The sequence below is a fragment of the Perognathus longimembris genome, chromosome 13 (genome assembly GCF_023159225.1).
Source record: "Perognathus longimembris pacificus isolate PPM17 chromosome 13, ASM2315922v1, whole genome shotgun sequence".
Taxonomy (NCBI): domain Eukaryota; kingdom Metazoa; phylum Chordata; class Mammalia; order Rodentia; family Heteromyidae; genus Perognathus; species Perognathus longimembris.
This window is the reverse complement of record NC_063173.1, coordinates 6,785,433-6,802,737: the sequence shown is the minus strand read 5'-3', so window position 1 is coordinate 6,802,737 and position 17,305 is coordinate 6,785,433. Positions and strand designations below refer to the sequence as shown.

General features: G+C 38.6%; 1 protein-coding gene across 11 annotated transcripts in view; it reads left to right on the top strand.

The window, feature by feature from the left end:
- Nucleotides 1–17,305, top strand: part of Dlg2 (discs large MAGUK scaffold protein 2) — a 1,704,707-nt gene that overhangs the window by 1,227,509 nt on the left and 459,893 nt on the right. The window lies entirely within an intron of this gene.

Here is a 17,305-nt window from a genome sequence, read left to right as displayed (position 1 = left end):
TAGTCATTTTTCTGTCTTCAGGGACTGAGAAAAGGTAGTTTTAAGATGTTTTATTATTAGTGCCTATTAACTTATATGGAACAGTTTCATTGTATTTCCATGTATTGCATATACTGTACTTTAATCATATTTGTCTCTATATTCCCTTGTTCCCCTTCCCCCCAGTTTTTCCTCTATGCTTTGTACGTCTATGATGTACAGCAATCCTGTTTACTCTGGTCATCTCCCCCCTTACCCCTCCTTCTGGTTTCCCTTTAACAGATTCACTTCATTTCTATATTGACATATTTTGTAACAGATATATATCTGTATTTAGAACTCAATTCCCCACAGGAAAGGAAGCATTTATCTTTTGAAATGTAGCTTATTTGCTTAACATGATGCTAACCAGTTCCATCTATCTTCCTGAAGACATGATAGCATTCTACTTTATGGCTGAATAATACTTCAATGCATGTGTGTGAGTAGCTTGGTTGTTGTGAGTAGTGCAGTGATAAAAACGAGCTCCACGATTTTCAAGGTAGTCGATAAGAGGTTTTGAACATGATGAAGTCATTGTCACCAACGTCTTTGAAATGTCTGTTGTAGGAAAATTGTGTAATGCAACTAGCAAATACTTAGGCCAAGAGACACTGTCCAAAGACATGAAGAAGAACAGGGAAGAAATCAGTGAGACTGTAGCTATTGAGGCCAGGCAGATTTTCATGAGATTATTGTGAACACGTAAGCACAAGCAGTCAGGTGGAGGACTATGGGTACTTTATTAAGTATCTGGGTTTTGTTGTTGTTGGGGGTTATTTGTTGATACTAAGGCCTGAACTCGAGACCTGAAGCTCTCACGCTGCTTTCTTGCTCATTGCTCATACTCCACCACTGAAGCCACACTTCCAGCCCAGGATATTGCTGGTTGATGAGAGATGGAGTCTAGTAAACTTTACTGCCACGGCTGGCTTCAGACAATGACTCTCCAAGTCTCAGCCTCTTAAGTAGCTAAAAGTACAGCTGTGAGCCACTGGTGCCTGGCAACTTGAGAGGATGGATGGGACTGGGATGGATGGTAACAGGAGTGACATTAATTAAGAGGAGCTATACTCATAAACTGTCATGTTTAATTGTAACCCCTTTGTACAACTCCTTAAAAATACTAAAAATAAAACCAACATGAAACATTGAATGTTCCGATGGGAAAATGACTTAATTACTGCCTTCATAAAAGATACTTGTAATGCTGTGGGAGTCTGGCTTAGCTGATATGAGCTCTGCAGGTGGAACCTGTAATGGATAGCATGGTCATTCAAATCATGAATGATGGTAGCATGGGCTAAAAGACTGAGAAAAGTGGTCAGATTAGAAAATGATACAGTGGTGTTCTTCAAATAGATCTTCAGCCTTCTCAGCGATGCTCTCTGACCTGAGCCCCCAGATCATGTGCTAAGTATCTTTATACATAGAAGACAATGCTAATAGAAAAACCAAAGGATGACACAGAGCTCTGTAGCATAGCCAATGGTAAAGCAAGGTTGGAAGATAAGTCATCTAGTTCCCCTTGGACAATATGAAATTTACAGTGCTGATAAGGAACTCCAGGGCATGCATATAACAGGAAATTGAACATACAGATTGGAAACTCTGAGACCTGGCTGGGAATGAAACTGAATCTTTAAAACCAAGAGAAATAAGAATGCTTTGAAAGGGTATAGAATAAAAGGAAAAGATGGTTTAGGACTACGTTTCAAACTTTTGGATGGAGTTAGAACAGAAGTTTAAAATTTGCTCAGTTGACAAATCAATAGGACTTGATGTCTAGATCTTTAACCTTCTATGGGAGTGAGCTGTAGCTTTATGGAAGTACATCTTCCCCACTTTTCTATTAATAATTTCTGTTCTCCCACACCTAAGAGGAGAGATGGATATCTTGCTAACCGCCGTTTTTAGTATGGCTCATTGCTCTGGGTATAAAAAATATAGCGAACTATTGTTACACGTGATGAGAAATTCAATGACTCCAGTGAATGGGTGATTAATCTTTGCTCAAGTAAATTTCATTCCAAATTTTTGCTCTTAATAAAATTAAGAAGTAATTGTCATCCAATAGATTTAAATAAATTTTTTTTAATTTTTTTTTTTTTTTTTTTTTTTTTTTTTTTTTTTTTTTTTTGGCCAGTCCTGGGCCTTGGACTCAGGGCCTGAGCATTGTCCCTGGCTTCTTCCCGCTCAAGGCTAGCACTCTGCCACCTGAGCCACAGCGCCCCTTCTGGCCGTTTTCCATATATGTGGTACTGGGGAATCGAACCGAGAGATTCATGTGTAGGAGGCAAGCACTCTTGCCACTAGGCCATATTCCCAGCCCCAGATTTAAATAATTTTAATGTTGGATCACAGGATTTGATTGTATATGTTGGAGGGTATTCAAAATTCTCTTCCTATTCTCGTACACTTTTTGTTAACAAGATTTCTCAGTGCTTACATCTATAGAAATAAAACAGAAATTCTGTCTCTTGTCTTATTTTAACATTAATTAATCTATAGAATCATGAATTAATCACAAACTTCACTTGTCCAATTAAGGAAGGAATCCCCAATAGAATTGCATTTTACTGTACAGATTTATACCTTGAATTTCATAAGTTCAGGGGGGAAAAAAGAACAGTAAAATTTCAAAATAATCATGGGGATCTTGTTCATTTATATTTTAAATATAACCATGACATTTGTAACAGGAAGACTATGTGACAAAAGTATAAGCAAAAGTAATAAATGCGATGAGCACTGGTGGCTCAGCCCAGTAATCCTAACTACGTAGGAAGCTAGGATCTAAGGATTGCATTTCAAAGCCAGTGTGGGCCTCAGGACCAATGGAACAGAACTGAAGACTCAGAAATGAACCCTCAGACCTATGGCCACGTAATCTTTGATAAGAGAGCTAAAAAATAGGATGGAAGTAAGATAGCCTCTTTAACAAATGGTGCTGGCAAAAATGGTTCAACACCTGTAACAAACTAAAACTAGATCCTTATATATCACCCGGCACCAGAATCAATTCCAAATGGATCAAAGTTTGTAACGCTCTTATCTCTAATAAAAATTACTTAGAAAAAGCTGGAAGTGGTGCTATAACTCAAGTGATAGAGCACTAGCCTTGAGAAAAAGAATCTTAGGGGACAGCATGCAGGCCCTGAGTTCAAGCCTCAGAACCCGCATATGCACAAAAAAGGTAAATGACAAGAAAACAAGACCCAAAGCAGTAGAACTAACACGTGATTTTAATCTCCATCTCTTATCTGTCCATTTGAGAAGGTTGTAACATGTCCAGTTCTAAGGTAGTTTTTTCAAAAGAAAATATATCAATATCTTCCTGGCATAGTTCTCAATTTTAAGACTGAATCAGAAAGTTTTGTACAAGTGTTTTATAAATGGAAAACTGCTAGATAGACAGAAATTAAGTACCAGAGCCCATTATAGTTGTCACAGGGATCTTAGAAAATGTATGATTTTTTTAAATTATAGTTTTTATGTATCTTCAGGAAGCTTCTTTCCTTTGGTAACCTTGTGCCTGTGGCCTCTTCTACACAGTCCTTTCCAGAAATTGCCATTGTAGGCCTCCCTGCTATTTTTGCACACTCCAAAATGCAGTGTCCTGGACAGTTCTAAGGTCATGCAGAAAATATGAATCTGGGACACCAATGGGTTTCTCTGTGTTTCAAAAGTGATACATTAAATGTACCCTGTCACTTTACTGGAAACCAAGAAGGTATTTGTGGGCACAGATTCCCCCTCTTGGGTGACCCTCCTCCTCAGGCTGTCATGCCTAGGCCTCAGGAATGTTCATCTCTGCAGCTGAGAACAACTTGAAGTGATTGAATGTACTTTTGCAAACACCACTTCAACCATTAAACCAAAGGGGCTTTAGCTCTGGTTTCATGAAATTAAAAAAAAAAATGTCATCAGTAATTTCAAATTATGTCATGAGTTTTCATCACAAAAATTAATTTGAATTTGTGTTATAAAGTAGGATTTAGCCTAGGGAATCAGTGGGGAGTGTGGATATTATGAAATCGCATAAACAATAACAGCTGATTATTGTAGCTCAGAAAAGGTCAGAAAAGAGCATTGCTAATCATCTACCCTTGAAAATTAGTACCTTCAGGCAATTTAGCATCATCTGCTGCAGAGAGAATTGCTCACAACCTTTGCCAGTACCAAAATCATTCCAGTAATTATGGGTTTGAATTTAAGAAGGTCTTCAAGCTAGATCTGTCAGAATTCAAATTTGGGCAGCAAGATTATGCACACTTTGTTGTTGCCAAGCCCAATTCGTTAATTTATCCCTTAATTCAATAATTGGGTATTTTACTATTTCTTGGGCACCTACTATAGAGTCAACACTGTCCTAGGCACTAAGTGCATAGTGATCAACAAGTCAGACAATGTTCCTGCTTTAAAAACCTTACTTTTCTTTTCTTTTTTTACTTTTTGGCAGTAAATGAACAAAGTAGAAGAGCTATGAGACTGAGACAGAAAAATAGGATGAGAAGTACCTAGTGCTATTTTGGACTAAGTAATGTGGGGCTTGTCTAAATGATGACTTTTTGAGATCTCAGCCTCCTGAAGAGCTAGGATTATAGGTGTGAGCTATCAGCACCAGGTGTTTTAGGTAAGATCATAATGATCAAAAAAGATTCGAGGAGATATAAGACAAAAAGCCTTTTAAAGCCAAAGAGACATCAAGATCAAATGCCCTGAGACAGGACTGAGCCAGACATGTATTAGGAAAAGAGGTGGAGCCAGGAAAGCTGAAGGAATGGCTAGGAGAAGAATGCTTCAAAATAAGAACACAGGAGTGAATGGCAAGCCAAGGCTTCATCGGGGCCTATGTTTTGTTTTAAATGGTAGAGGAAAGGTTTAAGGAAGGGATAAGTAACTCTATGATTTAAATTTAAAAATATAAGGACCTGTGGCTTCTGTACAGAGAATAATGTAGAGTAATAGGAGTAGAACCTGGCCAACATGATTGATAAGCTCAAGATGGTACTAGTGGAGATGGTTAGAAGTGACTGGGCTGTGGTATAAGCTGGATGGCAGTAGGTGCCGCTGTTCTGGCTGATAGATTGAATGTGGTGAGGAATAATGGGAACTGGGAAAATTGAATGAGGGGCAGGGTCTTGTTAGATGAGGAGCTACGTAAACCATTAGTAATAAACAAGAAAGCAGAGACAAGGTTTCTTTCCTCATAGTCCTTGCTTTCTACTAGGAAAGAATATAATAAATAAGCACAAATTAATATGAAGTACTATGTTTGTTCTTATAATTATAAAAAAATCTTCAATATCATTTCCCCATGTTATAGGGAATTAATTTATCCCAATGAACTTATTCACCAGGATGTTTGACATTTATAAGCCTAGTACTTTTTAACAATGCTTAGATAGTTTAAACACTTTAGACACTAATAGAATGTCTTACCATCAAATATGCTGTGTGCATATGTAAGAATGAGCTTATTGATTGGCGTGCATGAGTTACTGCATAGCTCCAGGTTCATTGGGCTTTGGCAAACAACTCCTCAGAGGAAGTGAGGAACAGTTCAAAATATCGGGAAAGATTACAGGCAGGTTACTTCATGCTCAACTTGAATTATTGCTTGAGTCAACTCTACTATGTTCATGAAAATCAAACACTAAGAATTAGAATAACCATACAAATAATAACCTTGAGGGTAAACCCTACAGTTGGTAAGAGATTCTTAAGCTATATTTTGTAAGTCAGGAACATGAACTGTTACCCCTGAGCTGAGTTTGTCCACTCCTCCTTCCTATTCCCAAGTTCATGGGCAAGAATCTTTGTTGTTCAACACTGTGTCCTCAGTAAGTATTCATCACCCAGAAAACGCTCAATGAATGTTGTGTGTGTGTGTGTTTGTTAAGTATATTAATTACATCCCTCAACTACTCTGTGAGATCTTATTGGTAATCATTTGCTTTGGTTTACACCTTCCCCTCTACCTGGTGTCTTTCTATTAAAATCCATAAATATCTATAAATGACAGCTTATTTCTTATAGTGGCTAAATTTGAACTTATTTTCCTTGTGTAAGAATGATGAGATAACATGAGGAGCCACTCTCCTGAGAAAAGGTCACCAGAAAAGCTGTGGATATCGGGAGCTAAGATGTCATTGACCAACTTATATACTTCTAAATTTACTTACTTATTCACCAAGCATATGATCTGCCCCAACTTTGTGTCACACATCTTTTGAGGCACTAAACATACGAAAGTTATTCAGATACCATTTCTTTGCTCAGGGCATTCATCATGTATAAATAGAGAAAGAAAGAACAAGATGTTTCCTCCATTTCTTTATCTCCAATATCTGATCCATCTTGTAAAGCTAGGCAGATTTAGTCATCCTCCATCTCCCCTCTACCATGCCAATGGTCTAGTCTAGGCAGTCATCTATTTATTCTTTCTGATGGACACATAGAATCTATTGTGAATATATATATATATTCACATTATATATATTCAAATTATAATTATAATTTTTTGATCCATTCATCCACCGAAGGGCATCTGTGTTGATTCTATATCTTAGCTTCAATAAAAATAATTGTCTGGTAGCTTTAGTGTGGCCTTGTTTGTGGTCATTTGGGCAAAGGTCCAGGACTGGAATTGTTGAGTCATAGGGAAGCTCTATGTTTAGTCTTTCAAGGAACCTCCATACTGCTTTCCAGGATGGTTGAACAAGTTTACACACTCATCAACAGTAAAGCGTTTTTTCCCTTTTGGAAATGGCTGAATAGCTCTGTGCCTATAACCATATAAAATGATGCTTGTTGAAATGAACTCCAAGAAATGGAAGCAAGACGTCTTTTTTTTTTTTTGTCAGTTTCATATGTAAGGCAGTGAGTACATTTCTTATCAAACTTATTACCTCCTCCCTCATTTTCCCCACCTTCCCCGGGCCCCGGTTCCCTCCCTCACTCCCAAGTTGTACAGTTGGTTTCCAGCAGATTGTCTTGTAAGTATTGCTGCTGCATTGGTTCACCTTTTATCCTTTGTCCATTTTGATGTTCCCCTTCCCTTCCCTAGTTCTGATAAATATACATACAATACCCAGGGTACCGAAATCAGTTATAGTGACAACAGGGGTAAAATCATGGGGAAGCAAAACAAAAGAAAAAGGCATAATTGAAAATAACAACAGCAATGACAAACCACTTATTTCCATAACCTGGAGTTCATTTCGCTTAGCATCATCTTATGTGTTCATATGGACATAGCTATTGAGCTATTGTAATCTTCTGCCAGGAAGTATACTAATTATTACCAATGAAGGAAAACGTAGAGTCTGTTCACTTAGTATGATTGTTTTCCAAGTCTTTCCATTTACAAGAGGTCTTTTTATTGTACTGTTTTCAGTTATTTCTTTCTTCCTTTTCTCCTTGGCTTATTCTCTGTTATCAGTTTGTTGTTCTTTTCTGTACCCTTTGTCTTACCTGATTTGGGGAAGGGAAGCAGAATCCCAGAAATGGTGGGACAAAGGTGAACTCCTTCCATTGCACTACTCACCAGACACTCTGTTAGGAATGAACTTTACCACTTGGGGCAGAGGGGAGTGTGTGTGTGTGTGTGTGTGTGTGTGTGTGTGTGTGTGTGTGTGTGTGTCGGAGTGGGAGAAAATGAGAGAAGGTAAAGCCATTCAAAAAGAAAAGTGCTGGTTACCTTATTTATGTAAATGTAACCCTTTTGCCCATCACCTTTACAGTCAAATTTAAATGAAAAAACACAAAGAAAAGGTTTTCTTCCTTCAGCAGACACAGCTGCTGACAGACACCGAGGCCCTGGGCTGGAGAAAGGTGTGTGTCCGGATTCTCCTGTGCCCTCACTAGCATCAGCAGTCCCCTAGGGTTCCCTGACTCTCGGCCCTCTGCGCTCTCTGTGTGTCACAAATAGGGCCTTCCAGCAAGCCATGCTCTGATTCCCCTTTCTGCCTCGCTGCAGAAATTGCAGAAACTCTGCCTTCTCTATTATGTACAATTATAAGTGTCCATTATGTGGCTTCTGAACAAGATTTAATATGAAGAAAGAGTTGCCTTGCTTAGAGTTTCTAAGTGTTTGAAAGACCGCCGGTGGCAATGCAAAACAATTGAAGGCTATTAACTATGAGATAAAGCAGTCAGGTTTATATTTCAAAAGCATCATTTTGGCCCAAAGTTGAAAAGAGATTACTAGGTACAAAGCTAAAGACAGAAAACTAGTTATAATAGCTTTCCAGAATCTAGCAGATAGACAATAAGAGCAAGAGAAAAATAAGAAAAAAAAATCTAAATCACATGTACAATCAGCATTCATTTTTAGGGTTGAAATAGATTTGAATATGTATGTGTATATATTTTCCTGGGTGCCTGGGTGCTATACCTTAGCTCTTTCACTCAAGGCTTGCATTTTACCTCTCTAAACTTCCTCTTTCAGATTTCTGCTGTTTAACTGGCAATAGGGGTCTCACAGGCTGGCTTCAATCTACAATCCTCATGTCGTAGCCTCCTGAGTAGCTAGCTAGGGTTATAGGTATGAGCCATTGGCACCCAGCTCTAAGATATATTTCTTTTTTAAATGTTATTGTCAAGATGATGCACAGAGGGGTTACAGTTACATACATAAGGTAGTGAGTGCATTTCTTGTCAAACGCTAATGCATTTGTTTGCCGTTTGTCCTTTATCTCACTATCTTGTCATTCCCCTTCCCTTCCCAAATTCAGATAATCATATATACAACACCCAGGGTACAAAAATCAAATGGAGTAAGAACAGGTGCTAAACCACAGGGAAGAAAAACACAAGAAAAAAAAAGAAAGAATTTCTGCGGTTCTCACTGCATTGGGCTCGCTCTGCAGTGTACCAAATCAGCCCATAGCTTCTAAATGAGAAAGTGCCATGTATTTGTGCTTCAGGGCTCGTGAGCAATAGAGGCTTGAGTAATCTGAAAATATTACAGGAGGTTGGTGTGAGCTTACCCTTGCATGAGCTGGTATTTGATTGGACATTTGGGAGGTAGCAAAGAGTAACGTGACTGGACCATAGTTTGAGAGATCTTTTTAAACGGTTGAATTCATAGGTAATCTATGATCCTTATTCTTTCCTAAATTACAACTGTATACAAGGAACTGCTAAGCAACTCCTGGTAAGTTTTGAGGGGAGAGGACTTTAGGAACAGTTTGTTTTGGGAAAGTGAATCTGGTTTTGTGTGTTAGGATGATGTGTAGATCAGCTGGTTATCCTGACATCACAAAACCCAGCCAGGAGACTACTGTAGTGATGCAATCCAGGCTGGAGGTACCCACACTTCATTTCATGGAAATTGACAGGCAGTCCTGCCTGTGAGCAGGGTATCATACTGAACTGAATCAGTGATGTTCACACCTTTGAAATCCCGATCCAATGCCTGTTTTGCTTGCTATTCCCATTAAGTTTCCTGGCTTGAGATTTGTTACTGGCCTTTCTTGCTTCCCAGGAGAGAGCCAAAAGACCAATCACTGGTGCTGAAAAAGCTATTTATCTCCCGGATTGTGGAAAACTGCGATATTTCCCAGATGACAGCTGCAGTGAATCCTGCAAGCATTATATAGAAGGGAAATGAAGTGGCAAATGGAGAGAGAAAACCAGTACATTCACTAGTGTTGGCTTCTGTGGATCCTAAACCAGAGTTGCTCTCACCCAGAATCAAGAGATGAAAGCACAAACCTTCTTTTTGAAGTATAGGATGAAGTGGTGATCAGTTGGTCTTTGCTGAAGGAAAGGAGTCAGGGAAAGAGTCTCAACTATAAAATGCATGCTGGAAAATGGGTTTCATGTGCACACACTCAGAGTGTGGCAGCTGTGGTTTCCTGGCCCAGGTCATTTGAGACTTGGTTCAAACCATGAAAAGCTGCCAGGTGAGGGGACTGAATTCATGGTGAGAGCTTGGGGTTTTCATCAGAGTTTGGTGTTCATAAGGTTGAGATTTACTCATTTTGGAATGGACTACACATGAGCTAATAGAGTGCTACTCTGAGATGCAAAACATGGCCCAGGCCAGCATTTCTGGGACCACTTCAAGCTTGGGATTTGAATCATCTCTCCTGTTTCTAACCTACTGAATCAGAAACTATAGAAAGAAGGAAGAAAGTGTAACTCAATGGTAGATTGTGTGCTTAATAGGTGCAAATCTCTTGGTTCTATCCCCAACAACAGCCCCCTCCAAATAGAAAGATTCTGGGGGTACACAGAGCCTGGGCATTTTATGATTTAATAAGCCTTCCTAGTGACACTGAGGCACTTTGAAGTTTTAAGAACCATTGATCTTGCCTCTGTTACTTGTCTCAACCTTACTGCTTTTCAATATGGTCCTTGACCACATTCATTGTTAGCTGGAGTTGGACCTTCAATAAGTCTCAAAATTGATTTTATTAAACCAAAGATGTATGGATAAAGTGCATGAGATTTGAGCTTACTTTCATTTCTGTTGTAAAATTAAGGCAACAGTATACACTTTTCATTATGTCTGTTTAAAGAATATATGCATAGTATATAATATGTCTATCTCCCAGTATGTACTATGTGTTATGCCATTTAAATAATCCACAGAAAACAGTTATGGGTCTTTTTGTAAACCTGGTACAGTTAGATTTGAATGTCAGATAAGCTAAATTATATTTAGCATAAGTGTGTCCAAAATATGGTAAAGAACATTCTTAAGTTAAAAATGTATTTGAATAGAAGAAATAGAAATTTGAAAGCTTAATACTTTTGGTCATTTTCTTCCACATGGACTAAAATATCAAAACTCTATTTCTTCTTCATTGCTTATTTCCAATTTAGACTTAATGGAGGGGCTGGGAATATGGCCTAGTGGTAAAGTGCTAACCTCATATACATGAAGCCCTGGGTTCTATTACTCAGCACCACATATATAGAAAAATCCAGAAGTGACACTGTGGCTCAAGTGGTAGAGTGCTAGCCTTGAGCAAAAAGAAGCCAGGGACAGTGCTCAGGTTGTTAGTTCAAGCCCCAGGACTGGCAAAAATCAAAAACAAAACAGAAAATAGACTTAACGGAATAGCTGTATTTTGTTTGCTGAGTATATTAATATTTTACAGTGATTATGTGTTGGGAAGAGAGACTGGAGCAACCAGTTATACCAGAGATAGCTTCCTAGGAGATAAGATACATTTGAATAATTAAAAATGAGAATAAGCTAATGGAGATAACTTGTAAATAATGTTGATCACAAAACTGGCCTGTAGGAGGGGAAAATTTTGTTGGCAATTAACAAAAATCGACCTGAATTTATTTAATAAAAAAATGAGGTTGATCCCACGGACACTTGAAGTATCTTCTCAAAGGATGCATTGGGGGTACCTGGGAGGACTCTATCTTTCTTTGAAGCCTCTGCATTGTCTGAAACTTAATCTTGCTCCAGATAGATTTTTGGTATGTTAGTCAACATGCAAAAAAAAATGATTCTTAGTACTAAATCCTCAAGTTTCTATGACTTCTGTTCAGACAAAACCTCTGAACCCCTTAATTTTACAGCAAAAATGAAAGTACATTATGAGGATTTTTATGCTTTTAATTTTATCTTAATGTTCATTTGCCCCTTTTATGAGGTCGATTGAATAATTGAGAAAGTTCAACAAGAAGGAATCTAAGCTGGTGCTAAGAGAGGAATAAAAGAGCAAAGAGCAGACAGACATAATTAAGGGGTTTATAATAAGTCATGGTGATCTGGAACTGTTCAGAGTAAGTGTGTGTGTGTGTGTGTGTGTGTGTGTGTGTGTGTGTGTGTTTTGCTGGTGTTGTTCTTTCTTCCTTCTCTGTGTTTCGCAGCATAAAGTACCTGTCTTTTCTCAAATGAAGTTTTATCTTATCTTACTTGATTTTCCCTACCCTTAAGTGACTCTATGAATAAAAGAGAAATAAGTGCTTTATGGTATCTTTCTTTTCGTGTCTCTGGTTTCACTACAATACTCATCAAGTCTGTGATGTTATCCTGTTTTTGAAACAGATTTTTTTAAACTGACTGACTGTTGTACATAGGTGCAGAAATTCTCCAGTTAGTATTTTTGCACTCTGTCATGCATTCTTTTTACTCAGTGCTTTAGTCCCTGGCCCTGTTTCTACATGGTGTCCCTCTAGGGTTGCTAATTGGTTCATCTTGATTCATCTATGCAGTGAAGAAAAAGGAGAGTCAATTAAGGGACATCCTTTAATAACCAATACTTATAGAAAGTTAAATTTCAGATCTTGTGATCTAAAACCTACTTGTGGGTCAAATCTTGAGAGTCTGTGTTTAAAAGACGCAGAGAGGGTCATAGACAGAAGGCATGCCTTGGGAAAATTCTGCCAAGTGTGCTGATTTTCAGACCCTCCGGCTACAGCTGCTGTAAAGCTACATATTGTATCAGATCTACTGAAAGTTTGCTCAGGGGCAGGGGATGGGTAATCTGAAAGGGAAATTGCATTATGCTCTATAAAACTAGAATTACTGAAATCCCTATTTTTACATTTTTGTTTCTGAAAATATCATTCATCTCCTCACTTCCTCCCATATACAAAATGTAGTAATTTCCTTCAACATCTTAATTTTAGTTCTCTTCCTTTCTTTCTTTTTAGTAACATTTGTTCTCCACTCTGGTCTCTTCCTATTGTGGTTGGTGGGGGGGGGCACTATGTGCCAGTACTAAAGCTTGAATTTTGGGTGGTTAATTGGTTATGGGTCTCATAAACTTTTCTGTCCTGGATGGCTTTGAACCATGATCCTGAGATCTCAGAATCCTGTGTTCCCAGGCTCCGGGGCCTTAGTCTTCTGATCCCTGCTGTGATAATGTCCATTGTAGAAAATGTGGAAGGAATATAAAATAATTATCCATTTAAAAACACCCATTATCTCCAAACCTACAAAGTACTAGATCTAACACTTTACTATATTTCCTCCTTCCCATTTCTTTATGCATAACGAACAGGAAGTTTTTTAATTTTTAAGACATTATGAGTTAGTAATCATTTTAAATAAATTAACATCCTTAAAAATATACAAAATCAGAAGTCTTATTTACCAACAGAACCTGCTTTGATACTTAGAAAAAGAGCATGTTTTACATGTTATTTTAAGTCATATCTTCCAAATAGAATAATTTATTAAATACTTGACTTTTCAACAATGCTGTGTCATATTAGAAATTTCATTGTTAAGTAAAAAAAACTGAGTTGTGATTCTTTTATTATATGCTAACGGTAAAATATCTTTTATATTTCTAATGCAATTTCTTCAAGGAAACAGAATTATGATGGTAAATTCTAGGAAAAGACCACAATTAATTTTAGTCCCAAGAATACTTCTAGTCTATAAGATGAAATTGCTACAGATAAATATTTTAGACTTAATGTCTGAAACAGCAAAGATTGAGTGAACTGTCAATTATACTGGAAAACTGAGGAGAAAGTCTGTATGCAAATGGATTTCTAATACAATGACTCAGAACTATGTGCTGTGCTTTATGCTGGAACATAGGATTCCTTGATCTTGAAAGTAATGATACATTTGTATGTTTCAAAATGAATACAGGAAGTGACTTCCCTCACAAAGGTTACTGCTTGGTACAACAAGCAAATTAATTCTAAATAGCTGTGACCCTCCAGCTAAATTCTATTTCAAGTGACTAGAAGGAAGGGAAGTTGAGTGCCCTAGTTTAGCTTGGCATTCTTTCATTTCTTGTGAGAATTTAAATGTAAACCTTTCCTGCTCCTCCTCCTCATCATTTTCTAAAAATTTCATACAACTAACTCAGTACTTCTATATCAGCATAGATAAAGTTTCAAAACCAGGTCAGAATCATGCCTCTGTCCTTACCACTAGCATAAATTTGTCATTGAAATTCCACTCTGGTATTAGAACTAGGGAAGTGAAAGGAAATATCAAAAGCAAGAGACAAAGGATAAAAAGACAAACGACTCCAAAAGCAATACTTGCAAAAACATTTGGTGTAAACCAACAGAACAACTCATGGAGGGGAGAGGGAAAGGGGGAGAAGGGGGAGGGGGGAATGAGGGAGGAGGTAACAAACAGTACAAGAAATGTACCCAAGGCCTAACATATGAAACGGTAACCTCTCTGTACATCCTTTGACAATAAATTAGAAGAAGAAGCAAAAAAAAAAAAAAAGTAATTCCACTCTTCTTATAATGGGGATCAATGTTTTGAAATGAAGAAACTAGACTAAAATATTTTAGAACATTGTAGGTGCTCTAAAAAATTTTATTTCCATCCTGTTCACTTTTCAACGAATCTCTGAGCATACTTTTGACCCCTAAGTCAACAGCATTGACTTTCCTACCTAATTTGTGTTACAAACTACACATATGCCAGTATACAGTGGCTCTCTAGTTGTCCCTCCCCCCAACCCTGGAAAAGCATCCTTTCTTTACCTGGGACACTGGAGCACACTAGACGGATGACCCCAGCTGACACAGAGCTGGGGCTCAGGGCAAGGCCCCGTGGCTTGCCTAGGCCTGTGCTCTGTGCCCTACATCGATACTTATTTCACCTACAAACTCAGGAACTGCTACTTGGATTGGCCTGGGCTTTGCTTATGATAGTAGTTGATTATTAATGGTTCTGCTATGCACAAAAATATAATAAAAACAAGTAGTTTGAAGAGATATTGCTTCCAGACTTTTTTTTATGTCAGCCACTCCCTTTTATGAAAAGCAGTGTTTTAAGATATGATTCGTATTCTAAGTGTAAGGTGGTGGTGAACAGTATGTTTTTGCATTTATCATGGGATGGCAAAATTACCCACTCTTAAAGGATCAGATACAGCAGGGTGACTGGCACCCATGTTACCTACATTCTCAAAGCTATTTTAATTGGTAGTTATCGGGAATTTTGTTGTTTTTTTAGTCAGAGAAGGAATATATGTGTGAACCTATTGAAGGCATCCTATTTGCTAGGATGAAATAGCATTAGTGAATCTTAGGGATATATTCCATGTCGTGAGTTCCAGGCTGCTAGTGTTCTCATGGAGGCAAGCAAGGAGTCTTGTCTCAAATAGGCAAAGAAAAAGTATAGAACAGTGAAACACAGAACTTCTCCCCATACTCTTTATATGATGTGTCTAACCAGACCCTGCAATTTGAATTGATATGGACAACATCCATAAAATCTTTTATCAAATAAAATATATATATATATATAGGTTGGAAGGGAAAGCGTCTTCATTTTTTAAATAAGAATGTCTAAGATCAAATCCAACCTGTAACCAAATTGTGCTCTCTCGCTCTCTCGCTCTCTCTCTCTCTCTCTCTCTCTCTCTCTCTCTCTCTCTCTCTCTCTCTCTCTCTCTCTCTCTCTCTCTCTCTCTCTCTCCCCCTTTTGCCAGTCCTGGGGATTGAACTCTGGGCCTGGGTACTGTCCATGAGTTTATTTGGCTCAAGGCTACTGCTCTACCACTTGAGCCTCAGGACCACTTCTGGCTTTCTTAAGTAGTTTATTAGAGATAAGAGTCTCACAGCTGGCTTCACAGCCAGCTGTGCTGGCTTCAAAACTGCAATCTTCAGATCTCACCCTCCTGAGAAACTAAGATTGCAGGTATGAGCCACTGGCACCTAGCTTGCTGTCAGTTTGAAAGGAAGAATTTGGAGCTGGGAATGTGGCTTAGCAGTAAAGTGCTTGCCTAGCATGCACAAAGCCCTGGATTTGATTCCTCAGCACCACAAAAACAGAAAAAAGCTGGAAGTAGTGTGTGCTGTGGCTCAAGAGGTAGAGTGCTAGCTTTGAACAAGAAGAAGCCAGGGACAGTGCTCATGCCCTGAGTTCAAGCCCCAGGACTGGCAATCAATCAATCAATCAATCAATGAAGAACTTAACCATGTGCAAATATTTTCATTTCTATAATGTAGATAATGAGGCTTATTTTATCAAGTTACAAAGGTTTCTATAGTTGAAAATATTATACATTAATAATAAATATGTACTGCTATCAATAACCACTTATTAGATGCTTATTACATCCCAGGGTCTATGGAAGCACTTGTGTGCATATCACCGAATTTTCGTATTGCTGTTGCTTGATTCTTTTTTAGTTTGTTTGAGATGAATTCTATATATTTGAGGCTGCCCTCCAGCTTGTAATCCTCCTGTTTCAGCCTCCCGGGTGCTGAGGTAGTAAGCACCATCATCATGCCTGGGTTATGTCTTCTAACTTAGTCCTCCTCTCTCACACCTTTCATTCTGCACACAATCTAAGGCCTCACAGAGTCAGCTTGCTGGTTAAATCCCCACCTGTTTACAAAACTCTGTTAAGTTTCCCCGATGTTATGTCATTTTCCTGGTGTGAAGTTTCCCCAATGTTAATTTTGTTTTCCTGGTGTGAGGTACAAATTCTTGCCCCAGTTGCAACAGTTTCCTTACATTCAATGCTGTTCCTGTAACCCACGGAACACCTCCACACCTTCTCAGAACTGACTCCCCCCGACCCATTCCTGTAGTCCACATAATACTATTACAACATCTTCTTCTGGAAACGGCTCTACCCCCTAAATTCCCACAGTCCATGTAATGCGCCCCTAAAATTTTGTTTACATTCTGCCCACACCTGTCCCCAGCCGCTGCATTCATGACTGCGTGGAGCCGTCTGGCAGGTCTGTCCCCCAGTAAAGCCTCAAGCCTGTATCGGTCGCTCGCCTCTCATTTCTTACACACAGTGATTCTATCCACCCTAAAGTGAGAGTGTGGAGACTGAGAGAAGTTAAGAAAATGACCAACAGTTAAAGATTTAGCAAGTAAGTGAACTTAGACTCGGGCGCTTCAACTCATCCGACTCTTGCATTGGGTGCTGATGGCTCAACCGAAAATCCTAGCAATTCAGGAAGCTGAGATCTGATCAAACTTTGAAGCCAGTAGAGGCAGACATCCAAGAGATTCTTATCTCCAGTTATAACTAGCAAAATGCCATAAGCAGCTATATGACCCAAGTGGTAGGGCACCAGCCTTGGGCAAAAAACAGCTAAGCCAGAAGTCCTGAAGGCTAATCCCCGTCATTGCATACACACACACAAAAATAAACCTAGCTAAGTAATGAATGTCCTGAATAATATTGGGCAATAGAAGGAGGAAGCAAGAAATCGGAAGTTTGGTGGGGAGGTTACCATGTTTACTTATTTGGAGCCGCTGTGTAAGAAGAACAGATTAAAAGATGGCGAGAAATGATCCAGGTTGATGAGGCAGAAGTGGTTGGGAGAGGATGCTGCATTTAATCAGATAGGAGCA